General features: G+C 41.0%; 1 protein-coding gene across 2 annotated transcripts in view; it reads left to right on the plus strand.

Moving 5' to 3' along the window:
* Positions 1-722: 722 nt before the first annotated feature.
* The window catches only part of Pter (phosphotriesterase related), a 60,555-nt gene continuing 48,990 nt past the window's right edge, over positions 723-12,287 (plus strand). For both annotated transcript variants that reach the window (XM_090318953.1, XM_090318954.1), the window contains exon 1: positions 723-801. The gene's annotated coding sequence lies outside the window, so the exon portion shown is untranslated. The remainder of the gene's footprint in view (positions 802-12,287) is intronic.

The following is a 12,287-nucleotide window of genomic DNA, read 5'->3' on the forward strand; positions in this document are numbered from 1 at the left end:
CTGGGACACTGCTCTTAAGCATTTTTTCAAGGCTGGTGCCCTACCACTTTCAGAATGGGACCCAGAACCCTGTGTGTCACACTTCAGGGTGCTTCCTCTGATAGGTGATCCACCTGTTCCAGGAGTAGTAAGTATCTATTAACAGAGTTACCAAAGCCACCATTGGGGCTTGGATACAAAGATGTTTCCTTCCCCATTGAGGATAGAGCTTTTAATTCTTTCCTAGCAGCCGAATCAGAGAGGAAAAAAATCGTGAACGTCCTTCTTACAGGTGGCCTTATCTACAATAAAGTAAAAAGGAACCAGCACCCATCCCACCCACTGAACAGACCTTGGGGCCTTCAGCCTACTTCTTCCACAGGGATAGGCCAGGCAACGGCCTGGAAACCAGCCTGGGCATAGGCAGGGTCTGGCAAGACGTCCACTGGGCGTGGCTTTAAACCTGAGAAGCCTGGCTTGAGCCGGCTGGGCGTGGCCTTGAACCTGATTGGGGCGTGGCCTGGACCGCTTGGTCCTGACTTTGAACCTGGGAGGGCGTGGCCCTGAGTCCGGTGGGGGAGTGGCCTGAGCCCAGTTAGACTGCTTTGAACCTCGGAACGGGGCGTGGCTTGTGCCTGGGGCGTGGCCTAGGGCCTGGGGCGGAGAAATGGTGCGGGTGAAGAGAAAGTGCAGGGCGTGGGGGGGGGGGGAGCAGAAAAGGCCAGGAAGTTGCATGTGCCAACAACTTCTACGGAAGGGCAGGGCCGAGCAGCCACTGGAAGGAAGGTTCCCCGAGAGCCGGAGCAGGAGCGTGAGGGACGGGTAGGAAAAGTGGGGTTCCCCGCCTGGGGACTCCTTTGGAGCTTGCTCGCTGGGACTGCAGTCTGCAGCATGGAGGAGGCCCGCGTGGAGAAGGGCGGTCCTGTCCGCCCCACACCCCACACCCCCACACACATTCCAGTGCCCGAGAGTGGACGCCTGGCCGGGACCCAGGGGCCTGGGCCCGGAGGGAGAGGCCGTCCATTCGTGCAAACTAATGTGGAAGCCCGGGAGTCCTTGGGCAGCTGTGGGGGGGGGGAGCCCCCCTTCCCTGCCAGGCCTTCTCGGTCAAGTTTTGACGGGAGGGCCTCAGCCTTGCTCTTTTAACTTTCTCAGGGCTCCCATCCTTGTTGGAGGGAACCTTGCTGGGGAAAGGGGAACGGCAGCCACAGTCCTGGACTCCTGGTGACATTCACAGGGACACTTGGCCAGGCAGGCCTGGGACAGACGAAGGCTCGCCTGTTGTGTGACTGCAACCATCCGTCCATTCCCCAGGATCTGTTCCTCTTAGGAAAGGAACGGCCTATTCATGGTCCTACAGAATGAACCTCTGGGAAGAAAAGAACCCCAGGACTTAGGACAGCCACTTAACCCCTTAACTTGTTTTATTTTTACCTGGACAGAAGTGGAGGTGGGGGCAGTTAGCTTCCAGGCCTGCAAAAAAAAAAAAAATCTATTTTGCTTCACACAACAAAGAAACAGACCAGCTTTCTATCTGTAGGTCAAATGGCAGCTTAATTTGTGACAGGATAATTTGCATACCTAGTTGTCCCCCTGTATGACATTGTATTTTCACTTGTGGAAGTTTGGGGGAATGCTTGAGAGCTATTAACATGATCAAAGCATAGGTAATGGAAGCTTTTGGAATCCATAGTTTTATTTTCTGCTCTTGGTTCTGGATTGATTAAAAAAAATAAGACTGTATTTTTGACAATAAATGAGCCATTGCTTAGGGGTGATGTCTGACCCTGTCCACTCTTGTTTGCTTTGCTCTACAGCCCTGTGAGATGTTATTATGGTATAGATGAAAAAGGTGGGGTGAAGAAGGATTAAGCTACACTGCTGGTAGGTTTAGAGGTAGAAAGAAGTCTATGTTTTTGTGACTCCAAAATCTAGATTCATATCCCTGAGACTGGTACACCATAAATCGTCCGCATCATACTTAGTAGATACTAAAGGTTCCCTTTTGAAGAAAGTGAAAGTGATTGCGGCCTGTCGAACCTGGACTTGTAATGAGTAGAGCCTGATTCTGGTTCTGGGTTCCAGTTCTATGTCTCTGAGTTACTTCCATTGTCTAGGTTTGTGGTGGTCAATCTGATAATCTATGGCTTTATGACCACAAAATCCTGATCCTTACCACTAGCTGATATTTCTGGCCACAGTGTTGAAATTCTACTGAGGTCTGAAAGCGTTGGTTTATTCAAACTGTATGCATGGACTTTGTATCTAGGCACACATGGGGACTATAATAGGATCCGTAAGGATACTAGTTTATTGGAGTCTGTATTCTGGCTGGTGGTAAAGAAACCAACAAACTAATAAGTTAAGAGGGTGATTGGTTGCAGATGAAGTTGGAGACCTGATGCCACAAGATCACATGAGGCTTTCTGCAGTGTGGTAAGGGGGGGCCCTAGGTTTTGGGGCAGGCTTGGAGGGTTTTAGACATGAGAGTGGTGAGATGAAAACCCAAATAAAAGCGAAGGAGAGGATTCGACTGAAGGTAATTGACAGTGGAAAAAGTACAGTCTTCAAATATCACAGTATCAGTAGCATCTTCTGAGTAGCACTCAGTGACCCTCCCACATCCTGGCTGTCACTGCTCAATTTATTTTCCCTCCATATTGCTTATCCCCATGTGGCATACTATGTTTAAGTTTTAAATTGGTGCTTACTCTGTCCCATGAGAATATCTAGTACTTAAGGACTGGGATTTTTGCCTGTCTCTCTTACTGTTGTTTATCCAGCAAGTGCTACTGCATCTGATCCAAAGTAGGCTTTTAGCATTCTATGTATTGAATGAACTGATTTGGTGAGTGATTTGGATTTCAGTTCCATAGAACTTGTTGATGGAGTGAACATGGTAGTGAAAGCTGCTTTGCAGTTTGCTGACTTGAAAAGTGGGTCTTTTGCAAATGCCAGTTTCGAAGGAGGAGGAGGTTTGGGTATCAGGATAAGACAGATAGGAAGCTCTACTTGACTCATATCAAATCTGTGCTTACTGGATTACTACTGCTATATTTAAGATACCCCAAAATTTAGCAGACTAAAACGTAGGCATTTACTATACCATATCTTCTTGTGTGCCTAGATTTTAGGTGTAGATGGCTGGCATAATTCTGACTTAAGAGTTTCTCATAAGATTGAAAACTGATTATTGAAGAACTGGAGGCATGGTGAAAATAGTGGAGCACCAGCCTGGAAACCATGAAGTCCTGGGTTCCAAACTTAAGTACTGCCAGATCGAAAAGATCGAATTAGCTACTGGCCAAAGTTACAGTAGTTGGCAGGGCCTGGGAAATCTGTTGCTTAGTTCTTTCACATGGCTGTTGACAGACTCCAGCTGGTTTGGGCTATTATTGTTGTTTCTAACCACATGGACCTCCCTGCATATCTGCACATGCTGTAGCTTCACTCAGAGTGAATGATCCAAGAGAGAGAGAAGCTCAGATGGAAGCCACCATGGTTTTAAAGTCTGATCTCAGAAGCAGCCTGCTGTCACTTCTTGCCTATGCTACTGGTCACACAGACCAACTCTGGTGCAGTGTAGAAGGGAAGTACACCAGGGGTAAGTGCCAGGAGACAGGAAGTTGTTAGAATGGCATTGTGGCAGATGTCTGCTGCCAGGTCTATGTGCTCTGATTTGAATCTAGTTTTTTTGCTCCAAAGGTTTATGTACTGGCTCTTGTTCCCTAATGAAATGGTATTAGGAAGTGGTTATTGGAAGTCTTCAATTGGTGGCTCCTAACAGGAGATATCTAGATGATAGGGGTGCTATTTTTTGAAAGGATTCATAATTGTCTCTTGGAACTGTGATTGATCACAAAGGAGCAGTCCAGTGATAAAGAAAGGAAGGACACTCTACATGTTGCTCATTTATGCACATGCCTTTTTCCTCTATCACACTCTCTCCCACTATGTGCTGTCATGTAGTCAGAAGGTGCTTGCCAGGCTCTAAATATGTGTGTGTGTGTGTGTGTGTATCAGGGCCACCTGATTTTGAACTTTTAGCATCTAAAAGTAACTAAATCTCTTTTCTTTATAAAAAAGAATATTAGTCATCTTGTTACATCAACACCAAATGGACTAAGGGAAATGTCCAAATGGAAAAGCCATTTAGATAGGCTGTACATCACAAAGGCCTGAGCTATTGATAGTTGAAAGCCATTAGTCATGACTTTTTTTTGTTAGTCCTGGGGCTTGAACTCAGGGCTTAGGCACTGTCCTTGGGCTTTCTCAAAGCTACCTTTCTACCACTTGAGTCACACAGCACCACTTTTGGCTTTTTCTGTGTATGTGATACTGAGGACTTGAACCCAGGGCTTCATGCATCCTAGAGAAGCACTCTACCACTAGGCCACATGCACAGCCCTAGTTATGACATTTGAGAAACATAAGAGATCCTGGGGGAAAAAATAGACAAAGGAGGAGGACTTTAGACCCAGTCTCAAGGAGTCCAACATTTCAAATACAGTGGGGAAAGATTCAGTAAAAGAATAGCTGGCGAGGCAGGTGGGAAATCCAGACAGTATACATTATGGAAGTAATAACAAAGTCAGGTTTCACTGGAAAAGTTTTGCTTGTCCCATGAAGGGAAGAAAAGACTTTGAATATGCTTGAAATGCAAAGCATTTCTAGAAGAAGGTAGTTACTTTTTTGTTTTTTTTTTGACAGACTAGAGCAGAGAACAGAGACACACATATCTAAACAGAACAGAATCTTGAGAAGTAGATGCCTGTGTACTTTGTACCTTTCTAGTCTGGAGTTCAGCCATGACAGACTGAGACTATAGTGTTCAGTAGCTCATGTGGCTGGCTACCTGAGGCTGCTCATGCAGTCAGGTTTGAAGACAAAAGGATGAGCTGTATAGTACGGGATGAACTTGGACAGTGCCCCCCTCCCTTCCACATACTCTAAAGTTAGTCAGGTGTTCTTCATTGTATCCATATATCGCAACAAACAACTTCAGGGAAAGATTGATTTGGGCTCGCAGTATCAGAAGTTTCAGTCCAGTTTCAGCTGGATAGCTTGAGGCTAGACAGAATATCATGGCAGTAGGAATATATGGCAGAGGCTGCTTACCTCCAGGCAGCCAGAAAGCGGAGGGGGGGATGTCAGGGTTTACCTTTCCATTTATCATTATCCAGTGAGGCTGTAGCTCTCAATAATGCCATCATAGTATGAGCCTAGCAAAGGCTTCATCCATTGACTTCTCCAAAGTACATCAACTAGCAAACAAGCCTCTAACACATAAGCCTGTAAAGGGGTATAGTTCATATTAAAATTATAACATGAATTGACTGTTGTTAGTCATGTATTTCTCATTCAGTGACTTAACCTGGTAAATCATGCAGCCATAATACTGAAAACTCCTGACTACACTTTATGCTACTTATTGGTCCCATACATTTGATTCAGAATATTTTTGAATATTTTTATATACTACATACATTCTAGTTCTTTTTTTTTCCTTTTAGCTGCTCTTGTATATTTTCAAAAGGCTAGGTCTTTCTATGAAGACTTGTATAGTAGAAGTCTCATTCATACACATCTACTTTCATTTTAAAAGAAAAAAAAAAGGGAATGAAAAGAAAAAGAGACTATGTGGTCACACTTGACCAGACTGAATAAACTAGACAGCTGGTTCTGTTCTGATTAAGTCTTGTCTGCCTGAGTACAAATACCTCCACTTTCTTGGCATGGGAACTGTGCGGGTTATCCATTCTTATGTTCCAGCGGAGGTATGGCCTTGTGAATCCCTTGTCCAGTAAAATATAGAGTGAGATGCGCCCCCTTCAGGTGAAGGTTGTGAGGGTCAGTGAAATCTTTGTCACTGCCTCCTGCTCTCTGTCACATTGACCACCCAGATGTGACATGTCTGTCAGACTGGCTCAGAAAATGGGAACAATGAGCATAACCCCCTGCCTTCTTGAGTTAGATGTGTGCAATGAATTCAAAATACCCTTTGGTTGTATTTGGGGATTTTGTTGTTATTACAGCCTCCCTAACTAACTTGCCTAATAAACTCAGGGAGTACTTCACCGCCTCCATGCTGAGATTTCCAGACAGCTTTGAAGCCTCGTGGAAAGTACTGCACAGGGTTTGTCCTATGGCTAATGCTTGTTTTACTGGCAGAACGATGGCAGGTGCTATGGTTCCCACAATGTTCTAGTGAGTCTCATGATGTTAATCAAAGGTAGCAAACATAACATTTAAATGATGACTTACATTCTTAAGCTTAGCGGGTATTAAAGTGTAAAATATATAAAGTCTCAATACCTGGAAGAGGTAGAAACCAAAGATCTCATTTTTAGATTACAAAAAATCCGATTTGTATGTGTTTAAGTTTTCCACATATTGCCAAGACTTCCGATAGAGGGGACTGACGATTCATGGGTTACTTGTGAAGAGATGATTCTTGCTGAATGTAGTTTGCAGGGGACACATTGCAGAAATTATTTTTATCGCTAAAGGGCCTTTGAAATGAATCATCTATACTTCTCATTAAGGATTATTTTTTCTCATGAAGGTTCATATTTTAAATATGATATCTCAGTTATCTTATTTTAGATGTAAGTGTATCAAACCCAGGTTTTGTTCCCAAGCATCCAATCTTGACTCTGACTTAAACAGAAGTGAAGCAAGGAACAGTTTGCTTTGGGGCAGAATCGTGGTGCATTCTGAAGGATGTTGGCTATAAACCCAGTGTCCCTAGAGGTTAACAATCAAAGTTCACCCCCTCTCCAACTCAGACGAGTGATATGATGATGATAAATTGCTTGGACACGACTGCTTCAAGCACTAGTGTGATGAATTATGGTGTGGAGAGCATGACCGGAGATTCTCTATTGTCAGTCTGCAGTGCTCAGTATTGACAAGATTCATAAAAATAACCTTCTGCCAATTTTGGTCTCTGCTTTGCATATCAAATTTTCTGCTCTCTCAAGTCAGGGCTGTTAATTCTTAGCTATCTCTATTTTTTTCACTGAATTCACCCAATCAGTCCTTTTGATTTTTTTTTTCTGCTCTTAAACTTTGCATGGGTGTGAGGTAAACTTAATTGTATACGGTAAACACCGTATTTCTTCACAAAACTGTTAAAATACTCATCACTAGACCTTCTCACTAAACCTCCAGTAATAAAAGCTTATTTTTCAGTGGTGTAATTGGGTAATTATTTGAAAAGCACTTAGAACAGAATATTGGCAAATATTGTTGTGAATGTAATACTCTTTTGTGTAACTGAAAGCCCTGGCATCCACAAAGTCCTCAGTGTTATTGTGTACCAACAGAGATTTCTTTCTTGGTATTGCTTATTATTACTAAAATTATAGATGCCTTGACTCTCTTAGATGCTTTAAATACTTTTATGAACTCCCAAAGTTATCTCTTGCTTCTATCTTCACATTCCTGTATGTCTTGTCTGCTTTGTCCCTCACTTAACCAGAAGGTTGAAGATGATCAGTCTTGTTCTCTGAAAGTCTGGAGGAAAGATAAAGTCTAAACTCAAGTTCAAGGCTATTTCACATAATGCAACTCCTACTCATATGTACACAATGAGCTTTCTGATTTCTTTGATCTAAGACCCTGAGCACCCTGAGCTGTCACCCAATTGTCACCAAACTTGTTCCAAAAAGGTTAGGATGAATTATGTATTCTTAGCCAGCTTTTCCTATTGATTCTCCACTCTATTTGAAGATCCTAACCACCCAGCTGTAACTAAGGGCTATTTCTCTAGCTTACATGATATAACGTTCATTACTAACCATATATGTTTTCTGGGTTCCCATTACAAAATACCACGATGCTTGGTTGGCTTAAAAAAAGGATGAATTTTCTCATGGAAGACTAGAAGTTTAAGGTCACTGTGTCAGCACAGTTGGCTATGAGGGCTTTCTCCTTGGCTTGAAGGTGGCTCTCTTCTCTGTGTGTCCTCATATGCTTTCCCTCGGGGTGTATTCGAGTCTTACTCTCGTAAGGACACTGGGCCTCTGGAGTTAGGGCCACTTTCCTGGTCTCATGTCCACTACACCACCCCTGTCAAGACCCTGTCTCCAAGTACAGCCACAGTCAGAGGATTTCAGGTTAGGGCTTCGGTACCTGACTATTACCACTGCCCATAGTAGAAATGATTTCTGAAAATAACTGCTTTTGCAGAAATATCCTTTTACTCTTAATTTTGTGTTGTAAAGTCACTGACTACAGCCACTGGAGCATCCACTCAAGTCAAGAACTTCTCCTTAGCATTTTTAGGAACACAAATCACTTTCAGAATAATGATTTAAGCATGTATATAATTAGATAAAAGCTGAAGTGACAGTACGAAATGACGTATGTGGAATTTATTAAACAGTTAAACAAAAGGTATACATAAATATATCCAGTTATCTGAACTATAGCCATACAAATAATTCCCCAAAATTTTACAGATTTTTACCCCTCTCCCCATCAAATTTTATTTTTGAATCAAAATTGCTTTGATTGATCTGTGCATTAAAACTATCCCCTCCCAAAATTAAAAACAAAACAAAACAAAGAAAAGGAGGGTTGGGGTTAGTGTCACATGAAGAAGATTGTGGTCTAAGCTTAGCCTGGGGAGAAACACGAGAAGCTGTCTTAAAAACAAAGAAACAAATAAACAAAAATCCAAAGGCCTAAGTGGTGGAACACTTGTCTAGCAAGACTGAGTCCCTGAGTTCAAGTCCCAGTACCACAAAGTGGGGGAGGGCAAAAAGAAAGAGTTAACTATGGCCCCACACCAACCTGTGCATCTTGGCTTATCTTGCCTGTACGCATTCTGTGTTATCAACTGAAAAATGTCTTCAGAAAGCAGAAAAGTCTGAAGAGGGCCGTGAGCCTGAGGTGCTAGCAAAGCTCTTACATTCAAAGAAACATTGGGAAATGGGAAAGAATAAAAGAGCAATTTCACCATTATCTGTCCACATCATGGATGCTGGAAAGCATTGTAGTGTTCTTGCAGCATAGAATCATAGTGGTTTTTTCATCCTTAAAAAAATCTTTTACAGTAAATTAGTAGCCAGAAATCCTTAGAGGGTTGTTATATAGGCATGTAAGAGTATGTTAGTGATATTTAGGGTAATTGGTTGATGATTTTGAATAGGCTGTAGAATATTTTTCCTGAAAAAATTGTTTTAAATTGGAAGTTATTATTAAAGCTGAGTGATGGATATAGAATGGTTCTTTATTCTATTCTCTCTACGTTTATGAAGTTTGGAAAAGGTCTATGTTGAAAAGTTTAAGTAAAAGAACTTTTTAAGAAAGAAATGAATGATATATGCAGCCTCCTGTGATGTAAAATTTGATATCTCAGGGTCTAATTAAGTTAGGTGCCTGTGTTAGACAAAACACATGCAAGTAGAATATGATTTTAACTAACAGTGACTCCCTAAAAGAGTATTGTTAAAACCTTTATCCACGAATATCAATAAGCCTATCCCACTTTGGATCTAGAATATGTGACGCTTTTATTTATTTATTTACTTACTTATTATTTTCTGGCATGTGATATATCTCTTGCTTTTGTAGGTCAGTGGGTTTTGAAAAGCAGTCGGAACGCTTCTGTATCTTAGAGGCTATGGTTTCCCTAAGTTGAGGCATTGACTTAGTGGGGAGCCTGTACATTTGTTGCGGCAGACAACAACCCTGAACACCGGAATCTTTAAGAAGAGTCCACTTGCTTCCCGTGCACCATCCCTGGCTAATGCTTTTGCTCAATACTTGGTATAAAAGTGTCCTCTGCTTTTTGGAAGAGGTCTGCTACAATTTAATGTTGGCCCTGCCTTTTCCTTCACTGCCAGTTCCTGCTATGTTCTCCCAGCATCCACAGCTAGGACTGGAAACTCTACAGACCCTCCCTTTGCGTCTTACACATGTTTCTTCTATGTAAGTGTTAGGACTGATAAACTTTTTTTTTTTTTTTACTTCTGCACGGTGTTGAATTCAGCCTGTTATGAATCAAAACAATGTATCTTGAAGGACGTTCCTCTGTGAGTTAAATATCTTGAAGCATCACTTAGACTGAGTTTGCAGTCATCTTGGATCTTCTGGGTAGAGATGCCTGGAGAAAGATCTTATCCACAGAGTTAGCTTTAGCATTTCTCTTCTGACATTCTCCGTTCCTTCCATTTTTTTTTTCTGGATAGTTCGGTCTCATTTCATTTAATTATCAGCTTTGGACCATATATAGAACCATGTACATTAGAGATACTTTATAGACATTTTCTTTCAGTATCTCTGATAGAAAATAGACATTTTCCATTACTAATTCTCCTTATGGTAAAGTCTAAAAGATTTGTTTACAAATTCCTTTGTTTACTGTTTTGCTAGACCAATCAGAACTTCAAGTTTTTTGTGTGGAATCGTAGTAATACAGTTTGTACTTGTATCATAGTCTTTGTGTGAACCTGTTCCCATTTAATTTTTGTTTTTGTGTTAGTAATACAAGGGCCTAAATAAGCTTACATTAGTGATTCATGTGTAATGTAATAAGATCCCAATGTTTTTTTCATATACTTTTATTGTAATTAATAGAAGGGTTACATTATATTCACCAGATAGAAGGTGCATTACTTCACAAACATTGATACCCTTTCTCATGTCATGATCCCCATTTCCCTCCCCACCCCTGTCCATCTTGATTTCCCCCTTTCCCTATCCAATTTCAAATAACCAATTAAGCATATATAGAATATATCAGATAACAAGGTGAAATATTGTAACAATATGAGATAACCAAGGGACAGCAAAAGAGATGAGAGATAACATAGTACATTAAGACAACAATCATTCATTATATGGCTTTTGTTTCTATATTCTGGAGGTCCTAACATTTAGAGTCACACTATATGGCCTTATGTATCTAGGTTTTGCTCTATTGTAAATCTCTGCTAGGAGGGCCTAACATTTCTACTGATTATGACAAATGAGGGAAACCATTGAGCCTATGTTCCTTTGAATCTGGCTTACTTCACTTAATATGATTTTTTCTAAGTTTTTCCATTTCCTTACAAATGGGGCGATGTCATTCTTTCTGACAGCAGCATAGAATTCCATTGTGCATAAATACCACATCTTGTTGCTGCACTCCTACCAACAGTGTAGTAGTGATCCCTCCTGGCCACATTCCCTCCAGCATCTGTTGTTAATAGTTTTCTTGATCCTGTCCATTCTAAGTGGAGTGAGGTGGAATCTTAGAGATGTTTAGATTTGCATTTCTTTTATGACCGGAGATGTCGAGCATTTCTTCATGTGTCTAGAGGCCATTCTTATTTCTTCTTCAGAGAAGACTCTCTTTAAGTCTTTGGCCCATCTTTTAATGGGATGGTGGTTTCTTTGGAGATTAGTTTTGAAGTGATTCAATTTTTTGAGCTGTTGATATATTTTAGATATGAGGCCTTTGTCTGTTGTATGGTTGGTGAAGATCTTCTCCCATTCTGTAGGCTTCCTAATTAATTTGCTAGCTATGTCCTTTGCCATACAAAAGCTCTGCAGTTTAATGCAGTCCCACTTGTCCAGCCTTTCTCTTATTTGTTATGTTTCTTGGTCCTTATTAAGAAAGTTTCAACCTGTGCCAAGGAGGCCTAGTGTATCTCCTATTCCTTCTTGTAAAATTTTCAGTGTGTTGGCTTTTACCTCCAGGTCCTTGATCCATTTGGAGTTAATTCTAGTACAGGATGACAAAGAAGGATCCAACTTTAGTTTTCTGTAGGTGCTTAACCAGTTCTGCCAGCACCACTTGTTAAAGAGGCTGTCTTTCTTACATTCTATTTTTTTGGCTCCTTTATCAAAGATTAGTTGGCCATAGGTCTGTGGTTTAATATCTGGGTCCTCAGTTCTGTTCCATTGGTCTTCAGGCCTGTTATTGTGCCAGTACCAAGCTGTTTTGGCCACTGTAGCTCTGTAATAGTCTAAAGTTTGGTATTGAAATTGATCCCAATGTTTTTATTTTTATTATTTCTGAAGCTGAGAGTTGAACCCAAGACATTGACTAAACCAGCATGCCTTTGACATGAAGGAAAGTTTCTTATATGTTCTTTCTATACCAAGAATTATGTACTAAACTTTAGAGTTTTAGTCTACAAATATTAGAAAGTTTAATAAATAGCTGTACCTCTCTGATCATAATGTCTTGATCCATATTCTTTATATAATACATAATTTAAATCAGCATCATTTAAGATAGTATCAACAATTACAGAATCAATAAAAAGGTCTGAGTGTTGAAATTGGATAATATCGTTTTCTACCTAACT

The sequence above is a fragment of the Megascapheus bottae genome, chromosome 26 (assembly GCF_031878675.1).
Source record: "Megascapheus bottae isolate mThoBot1 chromosome 26, mThoBot2.hap1, whole genome shotgun sequence".
Taxonomy (NCBI): domain Eukaryota; kingdom Metazoa; phylum Chordata; class Mammalia; order Rodentia; family Geomyidae; genus Megascapheus; species Megascapheus bottae.